At 47.3% G+C, this 17,784-nt stretch overlaps 2 long non-coding RNA genes across 2 annotated transcripts in view; one reads left to right on the forward strand and one right to left on the reverse strand.

Annotated features, from left to right (window-relative positions):
* LOC110353619 (uncharacterized) overlaps positions 1 to 8,758 on the reverse strand; it is a 45,607-nt gene extending 36,849 nt beyond the window's left edge. Inside the window, exon 1 of the long non-coding RNA XR_011804860.1 lies at positions 8,676 to 8,758. This is a non-coding gene — a long non-coding RNA (uncharacterized lncRNA). The remainder of the gene's footprint in view (positions 1 to 8,675) is intronic.
* Positions 8,759 to 8,887: 129 nt separating this feature from the next.
* Positions 8,888 to 9,493, forward strand: LOC110353620 (uncharacterized). The gene is made up of 2 exons (XR_002404367.4): positions 8,888 to 9,016; positions 9,297 to 9,493. It is a non-coding gene; the product is annotated as an uncharacterized lncRNA (long non-coding RNA).
* The last annotated feature ends 8,291 nt before the right edge of the window (positions 9,494 to 17,784 follow it).

A 17,784-nucleotide genomic window follows, 5' to 3' on the forward strand; every position in this document is an offset into this window, starting at 1 on the left:
GAAGAATGAGTTTGAGTGGGGCCCTGAACAACGACAAGCCTTTGAACAAATCAAGCAGGAAATAGTCCATGCAGTAGCCCTTGGGCCAGTTCGAACAGGACCAGATGTAAAGAATGTGCTCTACACTGCAGCCGGGGAGAACGGCCCCACCTGGAGCCTCTGGCAGAAAGAACCTGGGGAAACTCGAGGTCGGCCCCTGGGGTTTTGGAGTCGGGGATACAGAGGATCTGAGGCCCGCTATACTCCAACTGAAAAGGAGATATTGGCAGCATATGAAGGAGTTCGATCTGCTTCGGAGGTGGTCGGTACTGAAGCGCAACTCCTCCTAGCACCCCGATTGCCAGTACTAGGCTGGATGTTCAAGGGAAGGGTCCCCTCTACGCATCATGCAACTGATGCTACATGGAGCAAGTGGGTTGCACTGATTACTCAGCGGGCTCGAATAGGAAACCCCAGTCGCCCAGGAATATTGGAAGTGATCATGGACTGGCCAGAAGGCAAATACTTTGGGATATCATCAGAGGAGGAGGTGGGTCGTGCTGAAGAAGCCCCACTGTACAACCAGTTGCCAGAGAATGAAAAGAAATATGCCCTGTTCACTGATGGGTCCTGTCGTATTGTGGGGAAGCATCGGAGATGGAAGGCTGCTGTATGGAGTCCTACGCGACGAGTTGCAGAAGCTGCTGAGGGAGAAGGTGAATCGAGTCAGTTTGCAGAAGTGAAAGCCATTCAGCTGGCTTTAGACATTGCTGAACGAGAAAAATGGCCAGTTCTCTATCTCTACACCGATTCATGGATGGTAGCAAATGCCCTGTGGGGATGGTTACAGCAATGGAAGCAAAACAACTGGCAGCGTAGGGGCAAACCCATCTGGGCTGCTGCATTGTGGCAAGATATTGCTGCTCGGGTAGAGAACCTGGCTGTGAAAGTACGCCACGTAGATGCTCATGTGCCCAAGAATCGGGCTACTGAAGAACATCAAAACAACCAGCAGGTGGATCAGGCTGCTAAGATTGAAGTAGCTCAGGTGGACCTGGATTGGCAGCATAAAGGTGAATTATTTATAGCCCGATGGGCCCATGACACCTCAGGCCATCAAGGTAGAGACGCAACATACAGATGGGCTCGTGATCGAGGGGTGGACTTGACCATGGACGCTATAGCACAGGTTATTCATGACTGTGAAACATGTGCTGCAATCAAGCAAGCCAAACGGTCAAAGCCTCTTTGGTATGGAGGACGATGGCTGAAATATAAATATGGAGAGGCCTGGCAGATTGATTACATCACACTCCCTCAAACTCGCAATGGCAAGCGCCACGTACTTACAATGGTGGAAGCAACCACTGGATGGCTGGAAACATATCCTGTGCCTCATGCCACCGCCCGGAACACCATCCTGGGCCTTGAAAAGCAAGTCCTATGGCGACATGGCACCCCAGAAAGAATAGAATCAGACAATGGGACTCACTTCCGAAACAACCTTATAGACACTTGGGCCAAAGAACATGGTATTGAATGGGTGTATCACATCCCCTATCATGCACCAGCCTCCGGGAAAGTTGAACGATACAATGGCCTGTTAAAGACTACCTTGAAAGCAATGGGCGCTGGGACGTTCAAAAACTGGGATACGCATTTGGCAAAGGCCACCTGGTTAGTCAATACTAGGGGATCTACCAACCGAGCTGGACCTGCCCAATCAAACCTGTTACGTACTGTAGATGGGGATAAGGTTCCTGTAGTGCATGTAAAAAACATGCTGGGTAAAACAGTCTGGGCTACTCCTGCCTCAGGAAAAGGCAAACCTATTCGTGGAATTGTTTTCGCTCAGGGACCTGGATACACTTGGTGGGTGATGCAAAAGAACGGAGAGGTCCGGTGTGTACCTCAAGGAGATTTAATACTGGGTGAGAATAGCCCATAAACTGAATTGTACCATGTTAATTAGTATATTACACTGTATGTTATCACTACCATGATTACTATAGGTGACTAATTAGAATGTATGGAAAAGAGTGTAATCTGAGCATGACATAAATGGTATGGAATAAGGGGTGGATAGATGTCCTGGTTTCAGTTAGCACAGAATTAATTTTCTTCCTAGTAGCTGGTGGAATGCTGTGTTTTGGCTTAGGATGAGAAGAGTGCTGATAACACCCCGATGCTTTAATTGTTGCAGAGCAGTGCTTATACTAAGCCAAGGACATCTCAGCCTTTTGCTCTGTCCTGCCAACGGGCAGGCTGGGGGTGCAGTAAGAGCTGGGAGGGGACAGACCCCGGACAGGTGACCCAAACTAGCCAAAGGGGTATTCCATACCATCTGACGTCATGCTAAACAATATATAGGGGTGACTAGCCGGAGGAAGGGGGCCGGACTGCTCGGGGTTAGGCTGGGCATCGGTCAGCGGGTGGTGAGCAATTGCATTGTGCATCACTTGTTTGTACATATTATTATTATTTCCCTATTATCACCATATTATTATTATTGTTATTATTGTTATTATTATTTTGTTATTATTATTTTCCTGTCTTATTAAACTGTCTTTATCTCAACTCACGGGCTTCACTTTCCATTTCTCTCCCCCGTCCCAGAGAGGGAGGGGGGAGGGTGAGCGAACGGCTGCGTGGTGTTTAGCTGCCGGCCGGGTTAAACCACGACACTGGGAAAGCTCGTGGCCGTGAGCCCAGGCTGGTGTACGAAGCAGCCGCTTTGGGGAAGGCACACCACAGACCTCTGAGGATGGGGAGCTGAAACCCAGCTCTTCCCACAGCTGGAAGAGGCTCTGCTTGTGCAAACCCATCTCCCTTTGGGAGGGAGGAACGATCGGCGCTTGAACTGTCAGCTCCGGATCAGAGCGTGATCCCGGAGAGCTCGCTGCACCTGCTCTGTATTTATAGACCACTAGTGGGAAAAAGTCAAGGCGATGGGACTGTGGAGAAAGCGGGGTGGGAAAATCTGATCTCAGCTATGCAACACCGCATTTTTCTACCAGCATATTAAATAAAACCTTCTATATTAAACCAAAGCCACATTGTTGAAATCCTAAGGGGCTAATCCAGTTTCCTCCCTAATCCTGCATCTCCCAACAGGCTCCCAGAGAGACGCGCTCCAAGGAAAAGATGTGAAAAAATTTCACGGCAATCTTTTCAGTCAATGCGTCTTAATTATAAAGGAAAGCTTCCTTGAAAGTGAGGGCTTTGGGGCTTTGGTGTGTTTTAAACATCAGAAAACATGATGTTGGAGGATAGTTATCAAGCGTGTTGCCGAATTGGCAATGACAGGCACTTCTGCCCCATCAGGCACAATGAAACCTGCTTCTGGAACAGGGAGGTGTATGCTAATGAAACTCACAGCACCTTAGAAGCTAAAAGACTGCGTTGCAGAACCAGCTTTGCTATTTACTGGCAACCAAACCCTCTACTGAATCTCTGTTTAACGCTAATTGCTGTTGGCTCACTGACTTACTTGCAGGAACAGCTCAGCTCAGTTGCCCACACACTTGAGAAGCCCCCATCTTAGAGTGATGGCCTCTTTGTGGGATCTCAGCTCCCAGCAGCATCTCTCTACGGCCAGATTTTGGATGCTATCAGTCAACACATCTCATCTGAGAGGAAAATCACATGCATCTCTTCTTGTGAGGCCCAGCTAACAACGTAACAGAATAAGAGGAATAACCTCACACAAAGACAGGAGAAATTCTTTGGACAAGCATCACTTTCTAAGCACACCTTGGGCTCCTTGAGCAACCTTCCCAGCTTCAAATCCACCTTGTTAATTCCAGTGGGACTGTGCCAGCACCGCTGAGGACACAGCTTACCCATTACCTGGACCCCAAAGCCTCCCAAGTCACTTTTTCCAAGGCCCGTTTTCCCCATTCATCACCCCACCATAAAAAAAGGCAAACACCCAACATTAAAAACCTGCTGGGAACGCGCTGGGGTTTGAAGCAGCAAACACCAGCCAGTGTGACAGAGACATCACCTAATAGCTATGCAAAGAGCTCTATTTTTAAACCTTTGCCTTGGCTACCTATTAACTCCTTTTCTCCTGGGATGACGTGCAGAGATTCCTCTCAGTTTGCAGAAAGCAACAGGCCTGATTCCTGCCTTTTAACCTTTACGATTTGTTTTCATCTCCAGGAGGGAGAACTGCACCCCCTGGACTACATCGCAAGGCCCGGCTGTGTTGGTTTTGGACAGGTCCTGAGCTGTTTCATACTTCGCACTGGCACAGCCTTGTTATACCAGCTGCTTAATAACAACACACCTGTATGCAAGCTGGGGCTGGGGGCTGCAAAGTAACCAAGCAGCGGTCTTAATTACTGCAGGGTGACACAGTGATGCCAGCATGACCTCATGGTTTACTTTAGCCGGATGATCTGACGTGATGAAGGACACATGTTTTCTCAGCTGGCCACGGCCCCTCCAGGAGTCCGGGCCGACCCATGGGCTACGCCTCTGGTCCGGAGATGGACACCTGTCTGCAGGAGTTAGGGCCGTTCACCCATCCTTAACCTAGCTGCATCTCTTCCCTGTTGATGTGTAATCAATTTTCCTCTTGGAAAGATTTATTGAAAGTGGTTCGGGGTTTGGTTTGGCTCTCCAAACTGATGAAAAGATTTTAATTCTCTCTTTGAGATCTGTGCCTCACTACAGCTGCCTAGAGTGGGCCAGGAAGCTACAAATGCAATGGCATCCACATATAAAGACTGGGAAAACATCTCTGCGGCAAGCTGAAGGCTTGCACAGGAAAGTATGAGACATTTACGTAATAATTATAACTCACACTCGCACAGAATCTTTCAGCAGGGGATTAAAAAGCACTTTGCGAACATTATCGACCACAACTCTTCTACGAGGTAGGTATGATCCCCCCGTTCTCTACAGGAGAGGCCAAGGCAGAGAGGTGTTTTTCCAGCCCATATTTTCAGAAGTCAGCCTGCACATTTGGAGACCTTGAAGTCTGGATGCTAAAAAATGAAATTGCAAAAGCAGCTAAAGGCTCACACACCAAACAGCAGTGGCTGCTTTGAAAATAAGCGTGTATGAGAAGCATTAGAACTAGGACTAGAATCCATGAACTGCAATTATCAAAGCTTGGGTATAGCTACATTATTGCAGCATGTTTTGCTAGCTAGGAGAAACAACTTTTTTTTTTTTTTTTTTTTTTTTCAGTCTTGTTTTAAACAATCAGATCCACTGTGGGGGCACAGATCACCTCATCTCCATATTTGAGTTCACCAACAAGATTAAGATCTTTGCTTTCCTTCCCAAAAAACTACCGCTGAAGTGGAAGATACCAAGCTGCACTCGAGGCAAAGATTGGAATCATCCCACTTATCACACTCCAGATCATCTCCTCCTTTCTTCCCTTACTGAGTGGACTTAAAAGAGTTTCTCTTGTGCCAGTTCTGAACAAGTCACATCAAAATGGGGACGTTGTGTTGACCAAAGTGATCACAAAGGAGCTGTGAATGGGGGAGAAAGGAGTCACAACCAGGCTCTGGAGCCATCTACTAGAGCCATGCCATGGCACATGGGTTTTGAGAAGGTCTGATGCAGGCCATGAGGAAGGGGTGCTTATTTACAGACTGCTCACAGAAACCTTGAAAGATCACGGGAAATCCAACAGAAGTTTCAACACTTTATTGCCGAGAGGAAATGTGACCGAGAGGTTGCTGTAAGGGTTAATTCACTAGCCCTGCTCCTAATATAAACATGTACAGACCTCAATTATGCTACCCACATTTTAAAAAGACCATAAAACATATATTGCATTGGCAAGATAGTCAAATGCACCCCTGGGACTTGTGCTCTGAGCTCCTTAAAGAGGTTTTATTTGATTTTTAATTTTTTTTTTTAAGCTTATCCAACACATCTGCATTATTGTGAGGTATGTGCACAAGCTCTCGGAGATTAAAGAACTTCTATCTGCAAGTACTTTACATATATGAGTAGCTCACAGTGGACCAGAGGTATCGTTTTCAGAATACCTGAATATCTGTCATCCGTCTCCCGCTGACTGCCAGCGCAGCACAAGCTCCCGAGGCTGTGCTGAAATCCAAGCGTGGGCTCCCCAGCCACCGGGTGCTTTTGAAAACTTTGCTCTAGACCACTACAGTCTTGGAGTTTCAGCACAACTGCTCTTCAGGCATGCAAAGTAGCCTTAAAATGTTGCTGTAGTCAGAAAAGTAACTGTATAAAAATGACACCTCATTACCACAAACATCTGCCCTGCATGTTTCTGGTGAGTCATACCCACTCCGTTTACAGAGCAAAAACACAAACACATGTTTTTACTCCTCTGACCAACACGGTGCCAGTGTAACTCAGGAAGGACCCGTGAGGGTCTCTCTGCCCGGTGTGGTCATGGCAGAGCCGCCAGCTCCAGGGCCTGCGGGTGCCATGGCGGCTGCCTCCTTCCCCACACAACTGCCTTTGCTCTCACAGGCCGTAATTCCTCTCAGGGGGGTCCAAAGGGATCACCTGGAGCTCAGGAACAGGCTGAAAAAAGCTTTTTGTGATAATTAAATGCCCATGCCTCTTGGTACAATGTCAATATGCATTGTTGGCCTAGGCTTAGTGGCGCTGGTAGGGTGCCCTTGCTGTAGGCCGAGCACCCCGAGACCGAGAAGAGTCCTGCTTGGAGGGGCTCCTTTATAGCCATTTATTTGGTTGGGAAACTGAGGCACAAACCCATGCTGTGTAGAGGCCCTGTGTGACTAATGATGAGCTCCCAGCTCCATGTACAGCAGAGCTGGGTGGGGGTAAAATACCAAAATTAAACTCCACACAGCCGCTGCTGCCTGAGCCAAGGTGCGACCTCTTCCACTCAGGTGGATTAGAAGCAGCAGGAGCCCCATAACCCCAGCTGCCTGACAAAAGCGTGCTTTCCTGCACTGAGATGCAATGGAATAAGCAATTTGACACGTTCCCAAGTGGGGAAGTGCATGATTAATGGTATCAGAAACCAAAGCAAGTTCCCCATTCACAGCCCCAGCACCTCAGCAACTTCAAAGGGACTCTGGATAAAACACAGCAGCACAACCCAGAGCTTTTGTAACAAAACACCTACTTCAACCTTAATCTACACCACAGAGACAAAGGAGAGCAGACTTGGCAACACACATTGCAGCTCTCCCAGCTTCACCAAAGGCAAGGGAAACGGATGCTCATATTTTAGCCAGATGAACCCAGGCTGTTCATAAACCTCTGTGCACCACAGAGGTGAGGGCTGGACCCAGACCTGCAGCAGCCAAGGCATTAAAGCTTGGGGCCTGGCAAAGATGCTTCAGCAATTTGCTCACTGATAGCACCCACTCTGCAGGGTTACAACCAAGGACACAAGAGATCCTCAGCTCAAGATGAACTGAGTAATATGAGATTATCCATCACTAATACGCATCCAAAGCATCTGCCTCGCTCTTAAGATAGTTTTGTTGTACAGTGCCAGGAACTACAACATCCTAGAAAAACTTTGGAAAGCTTAGAGAAATAAGCTTTGTTTCAAGAAAATCTTGGGACCTGCAAGACTTGACAAAACCAGCCCTGTCCAGCCACAAGCACATCCTCAAATGCCCTGCTGTAAACAGGTCCTGAAGTCAGAGACCAGCACTGCAGTGTTTTGTCACTGCTTAATGCATCGGGTCAGCTATTAGTTCTGTGCTAGAAAGGCAAAGCACCCCCCGTCCCTCAAAAACCCAGCACAAAAGCCCCCCTGAGTTCCCACCTTCCTGCTGCAATCAGACAGCACTGCCAAAGGCCAACCCAGAGCTGGGACAAGGCAGTTTTTTCAGGCTGCAAAGGACAAAAGTTGAAACCCGTGGAAGTTTGTTTGACCTACACTTTGTCACGCGCTTCTCATTTTGACCCTTCTTGCATTTGTACCCCCCACCCCTTGCCATGGAGGGTGGTCACACAACCTCTGAGCTCTGATAGTATCCAGAGCCCACCCGAGATCATGCTTTGGCATCTACATGTGGTCTATTCCAGCCAAAAATGGCATGCAGGGCACAAGCTCTGATGAGGAAAAGCTGTTTCTCAACAAAGTGCAGTTACAGGACAACTGGTGAATCCTGCCAGGAAGAGTTTTTTTTTTTTCTTTTTCCTTCAAAACAGAACTAAACCAGAAAAATGTGTGATTTTTATTGCTGGTGAAAGGTGCTGGATTTGCACTCACAAAGGAAGCACAGGATTGTGAAATGAGCTGGGGAGAGCTGATTTTCCTATCTGATGAAGCTTTACAATATCCAGAATTTCTTCACATCTGAGTTCCTGTTCCCGTGATGTAGAACTTTTTTTTTTTCCCCAGTTGATTTTATACTATCTTAGATAACAAAATTACGAGCTTCTGGCTATAAATCAGAATGTCTTAAGATTTGTCAAAAAAGCAAAATACACATTTTACTATTTTAACATATTTTAATGTCAAAAATATACTTTTCAAATATATTTTCTATATATTCTTGCTATATTATTTTTTATATATTCCCACTGAGATTTTCAGTGGGAAATCATGTTTCCAACAGGAATTTTCACTGATTCTTCTAAGAAAGATTTAAGCAAAATCCATCTAGAAGAGGCTAACAACCAGAATGGTGACCAAGCCTTGGCAAGGGCTGGATCCTACTTTTATATTTGCAGATGAGTACCTGTGCTGAGGAATTACCTACCTACTCTTATGTTGTCTTCCCATTCTGATGGTGGGATGGCTTGTGGTTACTAGCCCACACTAAATAGCCACCTGGGTTTAATCCCCTCCCACCCTACTTTTAAAAGGGCATCAGCTAATAACTTGGTTTGGGCAAACAGGAAGGAGAAAGCAAACTTCAGCTCTGTGAGTAGTAGAGACAGTGGTGACTGACAGGGAAGCAGAGCCAAGAACCTCTGGACCCAAATCCCCTTTAGCTGAAGCACCTGGGTCTGCAACAACAGCTTCACCTGACAGCCCTAACAGATTAGCATACACCCCTGTATTTGAACTTGCTCTTCCATCAGAGATGCAAAAGTGCATGTAAGCGAAAAGGAATCCTGTTCTGTGAGGGAGAAAAAAAAATGTTCTTTGTGGCTATCATCCCAAATTCTGCAAGTCAGGGAAGCATCCCCATTGCAGGGTCTCTGGGGTCTCTTCTCTAACACCCCTTGTGTTTGGCAGCACATGAGCACAGACCAAGTGCAGGGATCTATGGTTTCAAAGCAAAAACACAAAGCTTGGGTTGCTTCACACCATCAATGTTCCTCCGTAATTTATCTTGGCCAGTGAAGAACTTGCGCTTTTGATTAATTTTGTTTAGGGAAGCAGCAGTGAATTCCAGCCCACAGCGCTCTGATGGGACACATGGATGAAAAGCATCACCACCGAGGACGCAAGCACTGCTAGGAAGTCTTCTTCAGAGAAGTCCCCAGAACTGTTGAACCCTTCCCAGAGCACAGCCACTCACACCAAATCTTTAGCATCGCCCAACAAAAAGCTGTGCTGCATGGAATAGGGCTGGGAAAAGAGTTTAGGCGGTGCCAGGATGCAATCGTTCCAAAGAATTCAGAAACCACAAAATAACTTCCCCAGTCATGTACAAAAACAATCGTTTTGGAAGAGCCTCCAGTGAGTACATATACTCATTTACACTCTGTTGTTATTATTATATGTGTTATTCTCCATTGGTGATGAAATCCATATGTCTGCTTTTCCCTTCGTTCTTTCTACATTACTATCTGAGGCTTTGATTTATTTCCTGGCTTTCTATATTGATTATTCAGAGCCATATAGGAGGGAAAACATGATCCTAGAGACCCAGAGACAAAATCGTAAGCAAAAACAAAGGGCAAAGAGATGACCGCAGTGCCAAGTATCACACATCTGTAGTGTCTCTCAACAAGGTGGGGGGGCAGGAAAAGCATGTAGCTGTTCTCCGAAATGAAACAGACAGGGATTTATTGCAAAAACTATGGTAAACTAAACTTATTGGGCAAGGGTTAAGAAACTAAGGACCCGATCTTATAAACACTAACGCACATACTTAACTTGGTTTCAACATCAAAGATGACTCACGTGAGTAAAGTTATAGAGCACGTGTTTGCAGGGCATGAGGGGTTAGCATTACAGTCATAAAAGTTTGAAAAGGCTGGGATAAAAAGCGCAAATAAGCAAGGATTAAAAATAACCAAAATAGAGATAGCTGGCAAGGAAATCTTGGCAGCTAAAATAATAATAGTAAAAACCCACATAAATTAAAACATTGTTAACATATATGTGAGGGATCCTCAATCTGTTTGTTTGCCAGACTGAGCAATGATACGGTCTTGCTGTTGGAACCTTTGTTCTTTATCATCCTTCTTGCTGCATGTCTAAAAATGGAGCACTGCCTCTGAGAAAACAGCTTTATTTGCTTAAATATTCTCACCCAAACACAACAGCCTGCAGAGCAGGATAACTGCAGGATCAGCACTGATGGTGAAGTCTTCCCAGTAGGACCTTATCTTTGCTGACGTAATGGAGCCCGATGCCAGCACATAGTCGGAGCAATAGGGTGTTCAAAATTATGACAATTTATCAGATTATATCAGATTAGCAAAAGCCAAGTGGATGACCTGTGCCATTCTTTTTGCTTCACTGGTAGAGCACCTGCAAGTTCCCATCACTGACAGGACCAAACATCAGCCCATCCCGGTTCAGAGCAGATGGAGCAAGCCTTGAGCAGGTACCACCACACAGCCAGCCCCAGCAGCCACCTTACCCTTTGAGGGGCAAGTTCTCATCTTACTGAAAAGATCAGACAAAGAGCATGTTGCAGAAAGTTTATTCCTGTTTCAAAATGCACTTTTCAAATGGTAGGTTCCCACCTACTTCCAGACCAGTGAAGAAAACTCCACTCTTCAGTGCTGGTGTCCAACTTCTGCCAGCCCAAAGTGAGAGCAGCACTTTGAGACACCAAGCTCGAGCTGGAAAAAGTTAGAGACAGCGAGAAAGCGAGGAAAAACCCACTTACCCACAAAACTTGCACGTTTCCTGTGGGAAAATTATAAATTATTTTTTTTGTGGAAGGCTGTCAAAAAGGGGATTTTTCCCATAACTTATTTTCTTTCATGGGAAATGCTGGAGTTGCAGCCAGCTCTATTCTGAAGCTCTTAGGTTTCTAGCATTAGGCTGGGAATATAATAAAAATAAGCTTCTTCTGGAAGAGTGCTGGTATTTCTAACTCCTAATAGAGCTGATTTTAGGACCAGCATGAACAGTGACCGGGAGTTTTAGAGAACCGTCAATGGGAGATACAGCAGCACAGATGAAGAATGTCAGGAGGAGCTTTGGAGCACGGTTTAGCTCCCGTTCCCTTCTCCAAGGGATTTCCTCTGTCATATTTCTCAGTGGTGTAAGGAGACAAATTATGAATTATTTTTGCAGGGATGAGAAAACTTTCATAGGTGCCTGTCATTCACGATCCACTTAAAGCCTGGTCTATCAAACGTGGCTGAGCAGCCAACTCCGGTGTGACCACGTTGCCTCTTCAGCTCCCTATTCTGCTGCACGGCCCCCTTTGCTCAGCTATAAACACCTACCCCAAACCACTCGGCTGCAGCACATCCAAAATCTGACCTTGACACACGAGTCCCTTCCGAAGGGAAGCAGTGGGAGCTGCTGACTTCCTTCTGGCTGCTGGCAGCGAGCCCTCTCCTGAATCCTTCTCCTGTTTTCCCCTTCCAGGTTCACGAGAGGTCCCACCTAGCCTGCAGCAGGCTGGGGGAGGTCTGCAGCTGACTCCTTTGAAGCAGATCTGCAGAACAGGCAGCGTCTGCTGGTCACTGAGCATCAGCAATTGCAATATCTAGACCTTGCACCTTGACCTTAAGCACTACCAAGACTGCAAGTCCCATTTCAAACATTTAAGGCACCTAAAGCATGGTGCTCACACCTCAGAGAGCAGAGAACAGCCCTTTCCACTGCTCCCACTGAAAACGAGCAGGATGCTACCAGAGCAGGACAACTGTCGTTTCTTGAAATTCAAGAAAAGTCACATCACTGTGCCAGGAACTTAACTGAATAACTTGTTCTGAGGTTCTTCCCCTCACGTGTTTCATTGGAAAAAGCCAGCAAAGATACATGTGGAGGAAAGCAACTCTGGCTACAAGAAGCAATTAGGGTTTGTTGAAGTCAAAGCCTTACTTTTTTCAATAGTTCAAATGACAATTCCACAGCCCTGTACTCCAGTAAAACCTTGGGCATATTTGCTACAGCAGTTGCTCTCAGATGGTCGATATCTCGGGACTAGATCAGCACAAACTATGTGCAACAAGGAATGTGGTGCATTTTTATCCCCAGCCTCTTCCAGCAACCATTAACTTCCTTCCTCTGCTCTTCAACTGTCTGGGTTTTCAGCGTTTGGTACCATATCCCATGCTCTGAATTGGCAGGAAGATTAAAGAAGTCTGCAGCTCTTGTCTTCACGAAGCATTGCAAAGGGATCATGTCATGGCTAATCCCTCCCCCCCCCACCTATCAGTTACTATTACAAGAAAACTAAATCGCTTGGAACCAGGAAAGTCTTTTTTTTTTTTTTTTTTTTTCATCTCGAGATTGTCTCCACTTACAATCTACAGCGTAACGTTAAACCTCGCTCTCCAGTAACGTCTGATCTCACCAGCGGACCGTGGCGGCGAGGAACCGTCCCAGCAGAGCCGCGGAAGTGCCTGCAGACAGAAACACAGGATCCAGACTTGGGCTCCATGGGACAGGGAGACTACCTTGCGCCGTGATAAGACACAGCAGAAGGAAGAGAGAGCCTTGGGGATTTTCAAGAGCCGGTGAAGACTTGCAGCTGGATGCGAGGGAGTGCGAGGCTCGGTGGTGAGAGCTGAAGAGGGATTGCAGGAGAGCCCATCTCTCCCCTTGGAGATACCACCTGGGCCAACAAGCAGAAACCTGAGAGGGGCTGTGGTTAGAGAACTATGCTAGATAACAACCTCCTAGTGGCACGGAGACCTGGTCCCACCCTTGTCCAATTGCTTTCCCAGAAGCCTAACCTTTTATCCTTTTCTGGGCATTACTTATTTATTTATTTATTTTTAAATAAAGTTTGCTTGCCCCTCCCTGCAGGTAATTTGCGGCACTGCAGCTTTGTGCCTGCACACCCCCTTTGCAGCCATCCCAAAGGAAACCCTACAGCTCCCCTTTGCTTCTCTCACCACCACCGTGCAGCGATGCTTTGAGACACCCTGAGCGTTACCAGTACTTACCGAGGGAAGGACCATGACCAGATACAAGGGTGGGGGAAACAGAGAAGCCGTTTGCCCTCCCTGCTGCAATGCAGGTTAGGAGCAGAGCACCAGGGCCCCACATCCCAGCCCTGTGGTCTGTCCAGCCTGGGAATACCAGTAATTCTGCCTGCTCCATGGCTTCTTGCCACTACTAAAAGTGATCATGCTTCAGGGCTGCGCTCGCTTCCCATAGATTAGCTGCCTCTGCACATTCCCAAACAAAGCATTACACTATGTGAAAAGAAGGCACGAGCCCTGCAAAGCCCATCCCGCTGGCTAAGACAGGAAATATCTCCCATCATCTCAGCTAATCCTCCACCAATACAATGAGAAATGATGTCCACCGGCCGCCAAAAGATTATTAAGTGGAGAACAAAAATACTGCACCGCCCATTGCAAGCGAGCCAAAGGTAATAAAGGGGAAATACAAACTGCAGCCAATGGCTGGAAGGAGGAGGGGGCCAGGAGAAGCAGCACAACAGCAGGCGACTCTCAGCAGAGCCCCGCTGCTGGAGGACAGGTGGCTCGAGGACATCTCAGCTTAACCCCGGCTCCCCAGGAGGCCATCCCATCCTTTTCGCTGCACCGGGGGATCCGTCGTGCTGGCAAATTAGGGTTATGTTTCTGTCAGCTTGACAAATACATGGGAGAAGGCAAGGGGACTAAAAGACAAAGCGTTGATGTAAAACTGGGAGCAGACCAGCAGGTAAAGGTGCCAGAGAGGAGCCAAGCAAGCAGAAATGTCTCCCAGAAATGCATGCTCAGGTAACACCACACGTTTCACAGCTCCGTGCCAGCTTGACACTGACTTTTCTGTATGCTCAGCCTTAGGTTTGGCTGTGGGGAAGAACATAGAGATGATGGATTGAGCTTCCAATGTACCTCGGGACCTGCCTGCAGGTCACAGAGCTGCTGGCAACGTCAGGCACCACCAGCAGGGTCCTCCCAGTGCACCCTACCACAGAAGCACTGCTCCCCCTTCTTATCAGCACATTAACGAACAGATTGGCTTTAGCTACATCAGATCCAGCTAGAACAGCCACTTGCAAACATTTTAACCACATCCAGCGAGCTGGTGCTTCTCGCATATTCCAGCATTAGGCTATGAAGAGCTCTGGGTTACCTGGGACAATCCTGCACAGCCCAGCTTTAGAAGCAGCAGTTGTGGTTAGGAGCGTGGCATTTGGATGCTCAGCACAAAAATCTCACAACATCTCCGTACTGCCCTTCTCCCCAGCGCTCGAGAAGGGCTGTGAAATTAAACAAGCCATTTGGACAGACAGCACTGAGGGAAACTTGGCATCTGCTTCAACATCAGCCTCCAAAAAACATTTCCCAGGTTGAATAACTTGTTTTTAAAGGCAGTATTTCTTGAGACTTTTTTATTTTGTTTGTTTTGCTTTGTTTTCTAGCAAGTGCACTTAAGGCAAATAGCTGTAACTCCTGCAGAAGCAGCACAGGTATGCCTCCTGCTCTTTGCTTTTCCTGTAGGAAATCATCTACTGCTAATGTTTTTACAGAACTCCCCCCACCCACACACACACAGTCCCATCATGCTGCTGCATGGGAAATCTTACTTCAGGGGAATTTATCAGGAAAATTTTGCTCCACCAAGGAGGTTTAACTTGATTTTTTTCCTATCTAAAGGACAAGAGTGAAAAGCAAATTAATTTTATGCTTGATTTCACAGACAGCAGACCCTACCCACCCGAAATGCTGAGATGCCTTAGCTGATAGTGCAGACGAGGTGCTTTAGCCTCGATTGCCAGCAAGGCTTAGCGACAGTACACGAACCCCCACATTTATTTTTATTTTTAACTTTATTTTTCCAACCCACAGCTCGCAGACATCCCCCCAGTACCCTTGCACACCTATTATTTCATTAGCTCCTGCATCTGCCAGCTTCCTTTATCTTCCTTCAGCCAGCAACTCATCGCTGCCGCAGAGCCAGCCCCAGTTGAGGGGAGAGCTGTGCTCTGCAGCGATAGCAGCACTGCCTGCCAGCCAGCAACAGCCACGGCCAGACTTAATCCCCTGTATAGACAAAGGCTTGGGGAACAAATGCAATTTGTTTTAATTTACTGTTTGCTTACATTTCTGATAACGAACGCGGAGATCTTGGCACCCTGCAGAGCACAATCTCTCCTTGGTGAGCTTTTAATTCCTCCTTCTCGTTTCCAAGCAGCGATGCGAGCCGATCCCCTCACTGCAGGGAAATGTTTCTTGTGTGCTTCAGGGAGCACGCTGAGCTGTTTTCTGCTTTGTAACACCACTGGGCACCCACGTTCTTCCAAAGCATTTGGGAACACACCGATGGGTAAGTTTGGTCTCAGATGTAGGGCAAGATAGTGTCAAGAAATTAAGATCGATGGAGTTTGCATAAACCAGGTGCACCAGCCATAAAGCAAGACCTGGATTTCTGCTGGTTCCCCAGGCACTGACAGTGCTCACCCATCCGGATTTGAGGACAAACAGACATATCCCATCACCTTCTGCACTCAGACACTTACAGAAGCATTTGGGAAGATCTGGGGACCCACTGTCCTAGAGCATAGTGAGTGCCTGGGTCTCGTTTTCAGCCAGGCTGAGGTCTCGTCGATGCTGGTTAGAGCAGCACATCACTGAGCACCAGGCCACTTCGCTGCAGCTCAGCAAGACGCACAAATATGAGTGAAAGCCTGCGGCTGGGCCCCCTCAGTGGCACCACAATTATGCTAATAAAGATAATAAAAAAGAGGACGTTCCCTCCCGGAAAGCTTCGTTTGGACAAGCAGCCAGACAGAACCAGGGCAGAGGATTATCACTATCACTAGTTTTCTGTGACTCACGTCAGCTTCCCCTGCAGCCGCGGCAGTGCTGGGAACGTTCAGCATCCTAATTCCCACACCCAGCTTTTGGTGTGCGACTCCAGCATCCCTTCACCCCACACCTTCCCCGCTAGTGGAACCGTCCAGTGCTGCAGCCTAGAGCCACCCTTTACGAGGAAGATTCCTGCTGCTACTTAAGTTATTATCGAATGCTCCAAACAGCTCCATAAATGCCTGAGGCTTGACATCAAAACAGGTTTTGACTCCCAGCTCAAACACCTATTAACTTTTGCAAATTGTTCTATAACATCATTAAAGTCTTATGGGAACACCAAAATGATTACACCAAAAGTGGAAGACCTAATGCCTTCCAGAAAATATTAAAGGTGTTTTCCTTAGATATAGTCATCAAATCCTTTGCAACAGAGTGACTTATTTCACTCTTTTTGGGTATTATATTCCCACTGGGGACTTACTGCCAGACTTTCCATATATGAGTAACACTGAGGGTGACACAGGAAACACACAAGCTCATTTCTCATCAGACTTGGTATCTGCCAGAAGCTCCAAATAGGCGAAGTGAGGCAGATGGGCCCAATCCCCACCTCTGCCATGCCACTGGAAGTCATCTGCTCTCCAACAAGGTGCAGTGCAAACTGGAGCGGGTGCAAGTCCCAATGCTTTAGGTGCTATTGGGCAACCCCATCACCTGGGTCTGGTCCTAGTCCAAACTCCATGTACCTGTATCTTCACCTAAAGGCTGCTGTTATTGTTAGACAGAAAATTTTTCTCCTGGTGGTCTTAAATAGAGGGTGGTTTCCAGGGGAGGTTGCTCCCTATTAAGCTGTCAGAGTTGTTCCAGGGCTTGAGCAGTGCAATCAGGTTTGCTACAAGGGGGATAGCCTTTGTTCAAAAGCCTGATGACAAGACTCCTCATGCAGAAGCTTCGCCAGCTCAAAGCTCCCAGAGGAGTCAATGGGAAGAGGCAAAGTGCCACCAGGCAGCAGAGACCTCTGCAATTCTCCATCACTCCTTGAAAGTGCTTGGAAACCTACAGAGAGCCTATGATATACATTTGGACATCCAAGATAGAAGTGTATGCATGCACATACTTAAAAATGATCCCCCGCTACTGTCCCAGCGTACACTGCAACTCCCACAAGTGACAGCTCGCTAAAATGCTGGGTTTGAAGAACTGCAAGAGCCCTGTTTATAAATCCTGGCACTCCAGTCCTTTCTTTGCAGCAACAGACCACAGGCAGCTCAAGCCTAGGTCAACCCCAAACCCTCCCAGGCAGAGCTGGCCAGTTGTTCTTCCTTCTCTATTTATGCACCTGGTGATTTACGTGCGAGCCTCATCCACCAGGAATTAGAGCCAGGGTTGCTCCCCACCCAGCAGGGAGGGTGTTTCTCCCCACTGCGACAGTCGCTTCAAATGCTAATCTCATCCTCCTGCAGGCTCACAGCACCTCCCCGACTGGCAGCACCGACACGCGTATTCCCTCTTCCATTATCCAGAACCTCTGGGATTATGAAACACTTTGGGCTGGAGTGTTTTTTTCAGGCCTGGCAAAATCTCACTTAATAAAGCTTTCTGTTTTGGCAGCGAACCATTAACAACTGCTCCACGTCTGGTTTTCTCCTGCTTACATCTACCTTTCAGCAGCAGCTTCTAGCCCATGTTTCCCAAGTTAGGGAATGGCCCACAACACAGTGCCAACAACCT

The sequence above is a fragment of the Anas platyrhynchos genome, chromosome 25 (genome assembly GCF_047663525.1).
Source record: "Anas platyrhynchos isolate ZD024472 breed Pekin duck chromosome 25, IASCAAS_PekinDuck_T2T, whole genome shotgun sequence".
Classification (NCBI taxonomy): Eukaryota; Metazoa; Chordata; class Aves; order Anseriformes; family Anatidae; genus Anas; species Anas platyrhynchos.